The sequence below is a fragment of the Tubulanus polymorphus genome, chromosome 12 (genome assembly GCF_964204645.1).
Source record: "Tubulanus polymorphus chromosome 12, tnTubPoly1.2, whole genome shotgun sequence".
Classification (NCBI taxonomy): Eukaryota; Metazoa; Nemertea; class Palaeonemertea; order Tubulaniformes; family Tubulanidae; genus Tubulanus; species Tubulanus polymorphus.
In genome coordinates, this window is record NC_134036.1 from 9,351,428 (window position 1) to 9,363,909 (window position 12,482).

Here is a 12,482-nt window from a genome sequence, read left to right on the forward strand (position 1 = left end):
TTATCCCTTATTATAATAATTTATTTGTTTATATAGCGCTATACTGTAAGATAATCATGGCACTTGAGTCTTAAGCTTATTTCATTAATTCTTTTTCAGCTCATTGATGAAAATCTGCCACCAGCTGAATGGAACCTATCAGCCCAAGAAAAAGAACTTATCAAAGAGAGATGGGCATGCATTAAGGCACCTTTAGGATGTTCATTCAGAACAGAGGGAAATCCATTCGATCCTAGTAGCAACATGAAATCGTACGACTTCATTGAAGCACTTAATTGGGACTTAATTACCAGCTTTCGAAAGCACTGTGTGAGTTCGAAAGCCTACCTTAAAGGATGATTTCAACTCAGTTACAATGTCATATTACTATTACTACGTCTTCACAGCATGGCAATAATAATGTTGTTATAGCAATATTGATAATACAACCAGTTTGAATTTCATGACTGCAATTGACGACTTTTCCCATGAAGGCATTAATACTTTTTGAACTGATAGGATTTCACAACTCTAATTGATGAACACCTGCTGATTTCTGCGGCAAAGCGGAGAGAGGAGTCTTTGCCTTCTGATTGGCTTTTTAAAACGAATATTTTTGCATTCAGATTTTCGCGAAATAGCTCATAAAATTTCAACGCGGACTTTTCTCAAAATTCAGCTCCATAGGGTTTGGAGAATGGATAATGGTCTAATGAATGATTTGTATGAATATATGCTCAGTAGCACAGACAATGGGCCTTAGCTCTGGAATTATCAGCATCGCATCGACATCAGGCAATCCAAAACGGACGCGTACGAAAAAAAAACTGTGTCTGGTCTGAGCAGAGCGTAAACATAATATGCCCGGTATTTCCGCTTGAAACATACGCCAGACGATACAAATGCGAACGAATGAGGGACATGAAAAACGCAGTGTCGGGACATCAGAGGCGTTCAATTTGCTCGAAACTCGTCACGAGTTTGGATATTCACCTGACTCGACTAGGCTAGGGGCGCACGCTAGTAGCCCAGCAGTAGATGTTTAATTAAGTTTATAAAAGAAAACAGTATGGAATGGCTTCTTGCATAATGTTCTTTACTTGGCAAAATATAAACGTCAACAGAAGAGGAGATCGACATCCCAGGAATGAAGGAGAGTTTGGGCAAATATTTCACTTAGCTCAATCACCAATCTACCAAAAGTTTGCATACACGTGTGTAGGGTTTTTAGGGGGAGGTTCAAGAGAGGACATGACCTCAAAAGGCACAGAACTAAGAGGCAGTGTGCAAGTACCCCACTTGCACATCGTAAGTTTGTATCAGTTTGAACATAATTAGTATCAGGCTTATAGTTGTTTCCAACGAAAGAAACATTAAAAAGGACAAGACAAGGGACAGAATTATTTTTTGCGAAATATGCAGGATGGCTCTCATGGGAATTAATCGCTAGGGTTATCCAAGCAGGGGCAACAGTGACAACCGATCATACCGATAACTAAGCATAGGCACATAACGAACAAACATGAGTGCTGATAATAATGCTTATGAAGATAGAACAGGTCATACGGCGGGATTGGGCTCACTCCAACCAGGGAAATACACGCTTTTTCGTGCAGGAAATAACATTGCCGTCGGTCTGCAGGACGCGAGTCACTGCTGCGTGGGCGACCATTCGTTACGCAGATGTTTTACTTAACACTTCTGCGTGGAACAGCAACTTCGCTCGAAATCATTCGTAGTGATTCTACGAGCTGAAATGTTGTCGATGATTGCGCGAACAAACGAGGAAACTGGAGTTATCGGACCCAACTCGGCGTAATGTTAGGAATTCATGCAATAATTTCAGGGTTAAAGTGGTAAAGGGAAGTTATTATTAACGGCGGATTCTATGAGCAGGTGCGAGTCAAATAATTTTCATTAGTATTATGATAGAAATTCCAAAAAATTTCATTACAGTACCTCTAAAGTTTTATATTTCGTACGTTCGATAATATTCTTTCTCTAAATTTCCCGCCGGGTATAGTACATCAATGCAGTGGCTTATCGGATCATTCTTAGCGCCTTCTTAGAGTCCGCCACGGCGCCACGGATACTGATACTAACATGGAAGATCGTCTTCGCAGTGTTATCTGATGCGTCGATCCCACCAAAGCAACAATCGCAACAGGCACGAACTACAGGGCGACCTAATCACCGTTTATAATGAAATTGCCAATATCGGTTCTCGTACCCCCCCAGTTGTACCTCGTGCCTCGTATCCAAAAACTCAGAAAAAAACTGAAAGAATTAAGAAGTGCTGCCCGGAAGGTATACGTGAACAATCGTCGATGCGGCAAGAATAATCGGAAGGACCAAAAGGAAGTGCAAGGAGATATGATTAAAGGAACATTGCAATCAGTGTGTAAGGCGAGATGACTGAGGAGGGTCCAGTACAATCCGTCTTTAGGGGGAGATGACTGAGGGTACAGTACAATCAGTCTGTAGGGGAGATGACTGAGGGAACAGTAAAAACAATTTGATGATTGATAATAGTAAGGTAGATAGAAATACACGGAGCAATCAGTGCCAAATCTGTGTAAAGCGTTCTTGAAAATGAGTGATCTGACTGTCCATTGCAGAAGCCATAGTAATGAACGGTTATACACCTGTATAATATATCAATTGATATTAACATCCTCATTTTACACATAAGTCATATTGTACATCCCATCTATCTTGTATAGTGGTTAGTATAATATGTATTAGTTAGTAGAACTCGTTGCTGTTCGGAAAAATGCCGTTGAAGTTGAAGAATACAGAAACAAACAAAGAAAGGTGAAAGAATCACGCTGTTACTTCATGATACTCCCGACTACTTTCTATAAAAAGGAAAACGGAAGTATGGAGAGACATTGTTGTTTTGCTTTATCCCGTATTGTAATCAAATTTATTTAGTATTACAGTTATAGAATGATTTTAAGAAAGATAATGGATCATAATGAAGTTCCGACTCAAAAGTATTTATAATAATTCAAAAAGAAATAATCATTGGTACCGTAATTTGAGACAAATACTAAAGTTTCGAAAATATATTTAGTTTGAATATCCTTGATGTTAATTGAGAACAAATTCTCTATAATCGCTAAAGTTTTAAGAAAATTAATTTGTGTTAAATGATAATACTAGCTCTCTAAAGTTTATCTTGTTGTATACGTCTGTTGGTAACTCGAGAATAGCTGTTCTCTCAACGATGATAAGCAAGGAGTGAGTAAATCATTTCACGTCATGACAGGAGGGTTGGAAGGAAAAAGTTAGTTCAGCAAATCAGTTTTGAAAATAATTTTAGATCAGCGAATCGTTAAGGCTAAATTCTATATGACCAAAACAGTCATGACAGTTAGGTTGCTGTGGGAGAGTCGGTATTTTAAGAATGCCGAATCTTTCTATAAAAGGGACCCACATCTTGAGAGGGCAGACACTCAAGAGACACTCAAGAGACACTCAAGAGACACTCGATAGAGATTCGATAGTTACTTGTTAAAAGCTTGTTTGGGACATGATTCAGGACGGGTTACCCGCAGGAGAGTGCAATAGGAATTTAGAGCTAGGATTTGGATTGTATTAAACTGGAGAGCTGTGTTTAAATATTAAGTTAAATAAATTCATCTTGTATTGTTTTATCCATTCAAAATTCCCGGTATTCTAGTTTTACTTGGGTTTGTGCGCGGACACGTTCTCTCGCCAGGGACCGATTATTGCTTATATTATTATACGACTAAGGAGAGGATTGTGACCAGCGTATCAATACTATGAAACTGTGTTACAATATTCCGTTATTCGATTACATACGATTTTTCCAGAATTCTGGAAAAGCAAGGCAGTACAGATATCGGTCTGTTATTATCAGAAGAGTCATTATTGCCTGCTTTGTAAAGTGGACGTACCCGCACAAACTTCAGTTCACTAGATGATATACACTGTTAAAATATTGGCAGCAAAGTTGACAATTACAATGTTGTAAAATGTGCTAAAATACAATCGCAACAATCAATTTACAATACAATTAATGTTGCGAAAGTACAACAAAAAAATTGACTTTTACAAGCAAAACTGTCATATTCTTATACAAATTTAAACTGTAATTAGCACATTCTACAACATTGTAATTGTCAACTTTGCTGCCAATATTTCTTTGTAAAAATACAATAAATGTTTTTAAAGATTATGGGAATAATTTTGCAATACAAGTGATAGAAGATTTGACTATGAAGACTTGGAAGATTTCTATAATTGTTACAGATTATTTCCATAATTTCAAAAAACAACAATTTTGTTGAAGTGTAACTCCCAAGTGCTAGAAAAATGGACCACAGAATACACAAAACCATATCTATCTTATACCAAGTTACTTATTAGTGTGATTGAAATGAACAAAATAAATTCAATATACATATACATGTATACATTAAAATGCTTTCAATAATGTTTGAAAACAACACAATTTTTAAAAACTTTCAACAAAAGTAGTCTACAATCAAACTACAAAATTGTTCATGTTATTTAAATGTTTCAGCGTAAGCCTTATGGTCCCAGAACCAGTCACACACTGACTAATCAAACTATCATAACCATACCTGATGGCTCTTGTATTACTAAATAATGCTTTTAAACAACACAATGTTCTGGAAATTAATAGCCTCGAAATTTTTGAAAATTTTCAGCAAATGTAGTCTTTTAACAAAATTAGTCTAAAATTAAACTACGAAATAAAACCATGTCCTAGTACTTTAGATTCCTACACTAAATGTAACATAATTGTACATGTTATTTAAATGTTTCAGCATAAGCCTTATGGTCCCAGAATCAGTCACACACTGACTAATCAAACTATCATAACCATACCTGATGGCTCTTTATTACTAAATAACAACACAATTGCACTGAAAATGAATAGCCTCCAAACTTTTGAAAACTTGCAACAATTGAGTCTTACAAAAACTTTTTTGAAAACTTTTAACAAAATAAACTGTACAATTGCACTGCAGTCCCCACATGAAAAAGTATTTAACTTGAACTTTAGGTGTCCCAGGTTAAAGAGAAATGAATTATGATACCTTCAATCTGGAATGAATGAGTCTAGAAAGAATTATTATTAATGAAACCGGGGATAGTGAAATGTTAGGATACGTTTTTGTGGGACAGGCTGAATGAAACAAAACAATGTCCCGTCTAGAGTCCTACAGTAACATCGTGGTACGTGAATTTAAATATTCCAATCTGACTCCCTCTCTTTCAACGAGTTGACAAATTTCATTATCTTCGGATTGACACTCCGTTTCTTCGACTTTTCTGGATTTATGTTCAAGATGCACCTAAAATAAAATTGGACAGCAAGACGAGTAGTTGAGTAGTGAAGATCACAGTCCTAAGAAGCAACAGAGTATTAGGAACATGGTTTCTTTTTCCCGATTTCTGGGATCTAACACTGTCATCACTAGGACTAACCTGATGATTTTGATTGACAAGACCGTATGTGAAAGACTGCCACCTAGAAGTTTTGGGCACTGCATCTAACCTAACGGGCCAAATGATACAACAAGACACCCAGGGCACTCTGGCCAGCCTGTCTTTTTTCGTGGATGCAATGGATATGTGGTTTCTATGACTATTTATTACATTATTGTAGGCTTACCTCTGAAGAAATTCCAGGGTGGTTTTTGTATCTTGACTATACTCGATGTTTAAAACGTAGTGAAGAGCGAACCAACATTCCACGGCTTCGTTCCAGCTTTTCACTTCGATTCTCATTAAGCAATCAACAGCTATGAGACAAAAATCTGTGTGAAAGAAATCCTCACCTACAAAGAATTTCAAAACATGTTAGCAGGAGGAATACATTAAAGACAGCAATTGAATCGCTGCTTTTAGCCACCTTAAACAATGTCTTATTAGGGACAAGCCGATTACCCGTCCAATGGACGGCTTTCTCGCAGCATGGGGCATTGGTCGTGAGCAGTGATTTTTATCTGACATAAATAGTCTTATTTATCCTGAATACAAATATGTCAATACAGTCAACCCCCAATATACTGCGCCCATGAACGACTGCAGAACGACTTTGGGTGTATAGAGAGTATGGTGGTATATCGGGGGTGTTTTACTATGTATTTGTATAGAGATGTACTTTCAGAAAAATCCTGGTGGTAGGTGGGGTGGCGGTATATTGGGGGTTGACTGTAGGCTGATGAGTAATCATCAATCAATAGTTCCAACTTTGGCAAAAGGGTGGCGTGAGTGTGAGAAAGAATTAGAGTTATTCTAATTGACACAACTATTGAAATTTTGCTCCCTAACTTACCAATCACACAAATAAATGGATACATGGATATACACCGTCTTTCTCAGCAGCGGTCTTGTTCTGAAAAAAGAAAAAAAAATCAATCATATGTCTCTTAACTGCCCGTGGTTAGTGCCAGAAAGACTTTCAGCATAAACGACGTTTGATAAACCTTTGATACCCCTTTTCAAGATAATGAACATCAAGGGCAATCCATAAACAAATGATGGTAAAAAATGTCCCGTAGTCATTATAATGGGGGTATAATGTACAAGCCTATATTTAAAACTATAATAGAGTACTGTCTGTCACGTGAACTTCATTCATTCATGTAGTCTCAGTCACAACTTGTATGGACTAAACCATTATTGAAAATAGGGTAAACAGGAATGTCATTGACCTACTGTCTGGGTGATTACACTATGCTTTGTAGGGAAGGTACGTACGTATGGCCTATGTGTTGTTACTACTTCTCTACAACATCAGCGATCATTACATTGAAATAAACTCAAATGAGAACACTAAAACGTCTTTAGAGAACAAATTATCAATTTCATTTCACAATTCCTCGGAGGAATTTTTCAGATCTGGGGAAAATAGGACCACTTTTAGCTGGGGAAAAATGTCAGTTTAACGATAAAAAGACAGCCACGCGGAAACCCTGATAAAGAACATACAGATAGTTAGACGTTAATAAAGTAAGCATCCCTATATATCGCGTAAAAGCATACACGGAAGCGGTCTGAAATTGACATTCTTGGAAGTACATCACACTGAGTAAAGTATGCAGTCAAAAATGTTTATTAACTTACCTCATAGACTTTGAACGCATTTTCGCTTTTTTCACCAAACACAGCCATAAGTAGGGGAATAACACCGTGCACTTGTGGTTCGACACATTTCATTTCATTGCACTGTTTTTCGATCACGGCAATCCAATCCTCCATTGCAGTGGATTTATTAGCGATTGACTTAACAAACGTCCAAATGCGATTAGCTTTGTTCCTGGCATAGAGCGCCTCATTAAATAAGTCCCTCGAATTGACCTGCATGAGCGTATCAAAATGGTCCATTAAAACTTCATAACGGAAAAGAAATGGGCATTCATCTACAACTGGCACAACCCCGCCCTGATTACGGTTGATACATTTCCTTTGCGATGCGTACGTAGCATTCATAGTCTGCCTAATCGTTTGAAGATCAAATGTATCACCTTTTGAATACAGTTCCTTCAAAAAAGTTTGTTTATCAGCTTGCGATTCCGCGGTCTCGCTCTCTAGTAAACTGCATTCCCAGTTCACACAGCCATACTTATCAGTAGTATTTTTCTTCGATTTTCTGTTGCCAGCGTTTTCATCCACACTAGCCCCGGACCTATTGCAATTGACTATTCGCCAATGAATAGCCTTTAAAAGAGATTGAGACCCATCTCCCAATGGTCTCCCCTGTAAATCCGTATCTTTTAAACACGGATACCGGCGTGTTACAGCTAACGCGATTCTCCTTAACGAAGGAAAGCCATTGTCGATTTTTTTGTCCATGATTTCGCTCGCGATTATGTTTTTAACAACTTGAATTGAGACGGATTTAATGTTTGATTACTTTCCAACGATTTACTAATATCTGACGGGAATTTCGGAATCGGCATCCGAAATTCAAATTCTGGCTCAGAATCCATTGACTCAGTGGACGCCAGCGAAAGTGGTATGGTGGATGATGGTGATAACGGCATAGCTGATCCTGGTGAAAGTAGTAACGTGGATGCTGGCGACAGCGGTACAGTCGAAACTGGTGAAGAGGGACACGCAGCAACCAGCTGTGTTTCTGCAAAGATAAAAAATTTATCAGTGTTCTTACACTTCAGGGCAACTGACAAGATAATATTGTCTTCACATATAAGATATACATCGTGGTAGCTTTATGCTCCTGACTGAGCTATACAGTGTAAGGAGGTCTATTTTTTAATCCCTATTTTCAAAATCTAAGCTAGCAAATTAACTTAAGCACACATCAGGAATACACTCGTAATACCCTGAAAATTATGTCAAATGGTCCAGAGACCTTCTTTGTACATCCTTAACAGAATGACTTACCTCTTGGTTTAAGAGAATCTAATAACTTTCTGCGTTTGATCACATGTAAACAGCTTATATCCTCTTCCATCAAATATTTCAAATCATCAACATGTTCAACCCCCATGTCAAAAAGGGATTTTATAAATCCATCATCAACAGTCCCACAAACTTCCTCTATATACGTCCTGATACTTCTATTGTCCATTGCTGAACCACCTAGCTGCCTGTTATCAAAATATAAAAAAATCTCATTAATCAATTGTATTCCATTTTAAGCATTATTGTTTGGGCTCATATTATCTAGAGGGGCCTAAATTTAGAATTCTGAAGTACCAGTTAAGTAAAATATTACAAATTAGACCAAGCTTATCTATCATCTTTGAAAAAGCCTACCTATTTATTTATAGAATTTAGCATGTTTCAGTGTCAAATATTTGTCCGCATCTATGTAATATGCAACAAGAGGTTGGTAGTCAGCAATACTGATGATACTTGTACAGGTATATTCAGATGATTCTTCGTTTATTTTGTAAAGTCCTAAGCCTGGCAGGTAAATCCCCTTGACTTTCCGCAGTAATAAGAATTTCTCATTTTTCTGTGAAATCACAAACTGTATTATCCCGAAATCAGTTTCATCTAACCCAAATTCCAAAACAACAATTGCGTCCTGATGGTATGCTGTATTCCGGTAACTAAGTTTCGATGTCACAAAGCAGTTTGACAGTGAAATGTTATTTTTCTCTTTGTCAAGTATAGCACTTTTGATTTTATCATTGTACATATCCAATACAAGAGGCATACATTTTTCTTCGGATGATTCAGTAGCCATAAATAGAGACCCTTGCAGAAGATATGCTTGTAATAATTCATGTCGTTCTGCAAGTGTTTTCGTGATGTTGATGAAATTTTTAACCTGCCTGACAGCATTTTTAAAGTACTTGTGCTTCTGTTCAAATCTCATCGCCCACACGCGCATCAAGGGCCCAAAACACCTTATCAAGTATGGGTAATGCCACAAATAGTGATGTTTTGGTCGAAGTGCAGAATCAGGAAATAACTCACGGCGGTCTTTCAAATATTCTGCTATCAAACGTTGTAAAGACAACAACATACCATCAGAGATACAAGGTGCACAAACTAACTCAACAATCTTTCTTAATGACAGAATTAGCAACCAAACATTATCATTTTTATCTGAAATTTTTTCTCCAATTAGAAAAGGCAGCTTCCTAAGAAAATTCCATGTCTGAACAGCATGACCTCCTACTTTCAGGTTCTTTGCATCTAAGGTAGCTGGTCGATCGCGACTATCATAAGATTTGAAAGGAAACTTGTTGATTTTTCTATTCAATTGTTCATAAGTAAACCATTGTTTGGATGTCACAAAATACTTGATACACAGAGCTAGGTCATAGGTTACGACACCCTCAAAGAGGTCATGACCAAGACAAGGTGGTAATCTAGGGTCACACACATGGAAATCTGGTATACGGTTAAACGTGCTATTATGCTTTATACCCTCATATGAATCTAGATCTTCATCGACTATTTTTCGTACAGCATCATCATAGTGATTTGGAGTTCTAAGTGGGGCATCATTTTTGCCATTTTTGAAGTCATCTATTGTTATAAGAAAGTACCTACAAAAGTAGTGTGCACTGAAACTTTCCAGAAAGCCACTGTTGTATGGCTACCTAGGTTGTCTCCAACTATATTAACAACACAACCAAACACTTTTTAACATTAACAAGCAAGCCATCATTTCGGATTTCACATAGATCAGATATCAAGGTTTCAAATATTTTCTCTGAGCCAAATTCTTTCATATCATTCTCAGTGCACAGCAATACAAGTGGCATTTGCTCAGTTTTGGACCTGTTCCAAGGATGGAAATTAACAAGTGAAAAATAAACACCTAAAAGTTAGTGTTTCTTCTTAGCCGAGCCAAGAGGATTGACCACCTCAAAGCCATCCTGGTACAAAATGATTTTGAATGATGGTTCTAACAGCTCTGAATTTTTATACACACTACCATCACAAATATCAGAATAAACACCATTTTTTCTTTCTTGTAGAGCATTATTAATCTTATCTCTGACTGACTGGTCAGATAAGAGGGCAATTAATTTAAGGGGGTTGTTCCATAAAAACTCGTTATGGACACATGAATTCGTGCCCCTTGCGTCCTGCTTCCAAAGAACCATCAAACGATTTTGTTCGATGCGGTAGGCTCATGATAATGCCTTTTTTCAATGATGATGACGATGTTGATGGTAGTGCGCTTAGCAAAGTGTTAACTTTGAGAGGGACTTCAGCTAATCCCGGTTTATCTCAAGTGATCGAAGATGATGTATTGATAAGAGAATTTGCTGTCTCAATGTTAGGTAGGCTTGGGACAACAGAGGAGCGTCGATTGAAAGATATTACTAATATACGCTCTAAAGTGCGTGTGATCGGAAGATTGCTCTTCAAACTTAATGCTGATGCCAACCACGACATGAGCTTTTATGTTAGTGGAACTAATTTCAACAAAGTTGTGAAAGCTGTGAAATCATTGTCCGAAGAAGCGGATTCACCACAATTGGCTGTCGAACTTGGAAGTTACGTTAAACATCTGATAATTCTCAAAATAAGCTATGGAATCAAGATGAAAAATGAAACCATTTAAAATGATGGTAAAGATTTCGAATACTTGTACATAGCTCATTGGAATAATTCGGTGTCATGTGTTACAAATCGGAGAAAAGGGATCAGAAAGATAAACAAGAAATCAGTCATACCTTTGACGAATGATCTAATCACATTAAAGACCTGGAGTCTCCAGGAAATGGAGCAATGTATGAAAATAAAATCACCTGATTCCAAACAATGGACATTCATGGCTCAATTAACACTCGTAAGAATAGCCATGTTTAATAAAAGAAGAGTTTCGGAAGTGGCCGAAATTTAAAGACACGAAATAAATGAATGTCAGCAGACAGAAAATCGTGAAATTCTCCAGTCGTTAGATAAAGTAGAGCAGGCCCTAGTGAAAAGGTAAGAATTTACCCAGTAAACTCAGTATTTCAACATGTCAATTTATGTATAATGCACTTTTTCTTCACAATGATCATCATGGTTCATAGATAAGACCCAAAAAACCTACCAATATGCAGTTTTTGGTTAGATTTTACTGTGAAATGATTTTGAGAGCCAGATTGGACTAATTTAGCTTCATCAGGCTCGTCAACGGTACATAGTCAAATCTAGCTTAGAAAATTTTTAACCCTTTTGGTACTCATATCCCAGTGGGCTAGTGCATTGATTTTTAGCCCACTTGGGACTTTAGTCCCAGCGGGCTATTGCGTTCACTTTTCGTCCGTTCGTTCGTTCGTCCGTCCGTAGACGGAATCCAGTTATTTTCGGAAGACGCTTCAAGGTAATGTCTTGATATTTGGTTTATACATGTATCTACCCTAGATACATCTTCAGCCTAAAAACTGGCCCTGTCAGATTCAAGATGGCTGACTGGCAGCCATTGTTGTTCGCCAAAATCAGCACTTTTTACACATTTTTCAAGTTTTCGAGCGAAATTTTGAAGACGCTTTTATCAATAACCTTGATCATTCGTATATACTTGTATCCCCGAAGGGCCCATCAGCATGAGAAAAATTGGTTTTTGTATATGGCCGCCAGGGGGCGTGTAAAAGTAGAATAACTTATTATTTCCGTATTATATTATTACCGGTACCTTGGCATATTTTGTTACCATAATCAATTGCAAAATTGTAGCTCATGACATTTGCTATGATTGTGGTCAGTTTCAAGGTCATTGGTTTCAGTATAAGGTCACCAGGGGGCGTTGAATATTGAAATTGTTAGATTGTTGAGCATTTGAAACCACTTTCCAAGTGGGCATGGTGTCCCTGGACCCCTAGTTTGTTTTTTGTCCATTCTACTATAGACAGAAGCCAGTAATACGACAATTCGTTGAAAGGTCTTCAAAACCTCCAACTAGTTATTTCAAGTCGGTCAGAATCGAGATCAGCTATTTTACATATTTTTAAAATTTTTCGAGGGTTATTTTGAAGACGCTTCAATCATCTTGATCTTTCACATACATTTAGATCCCC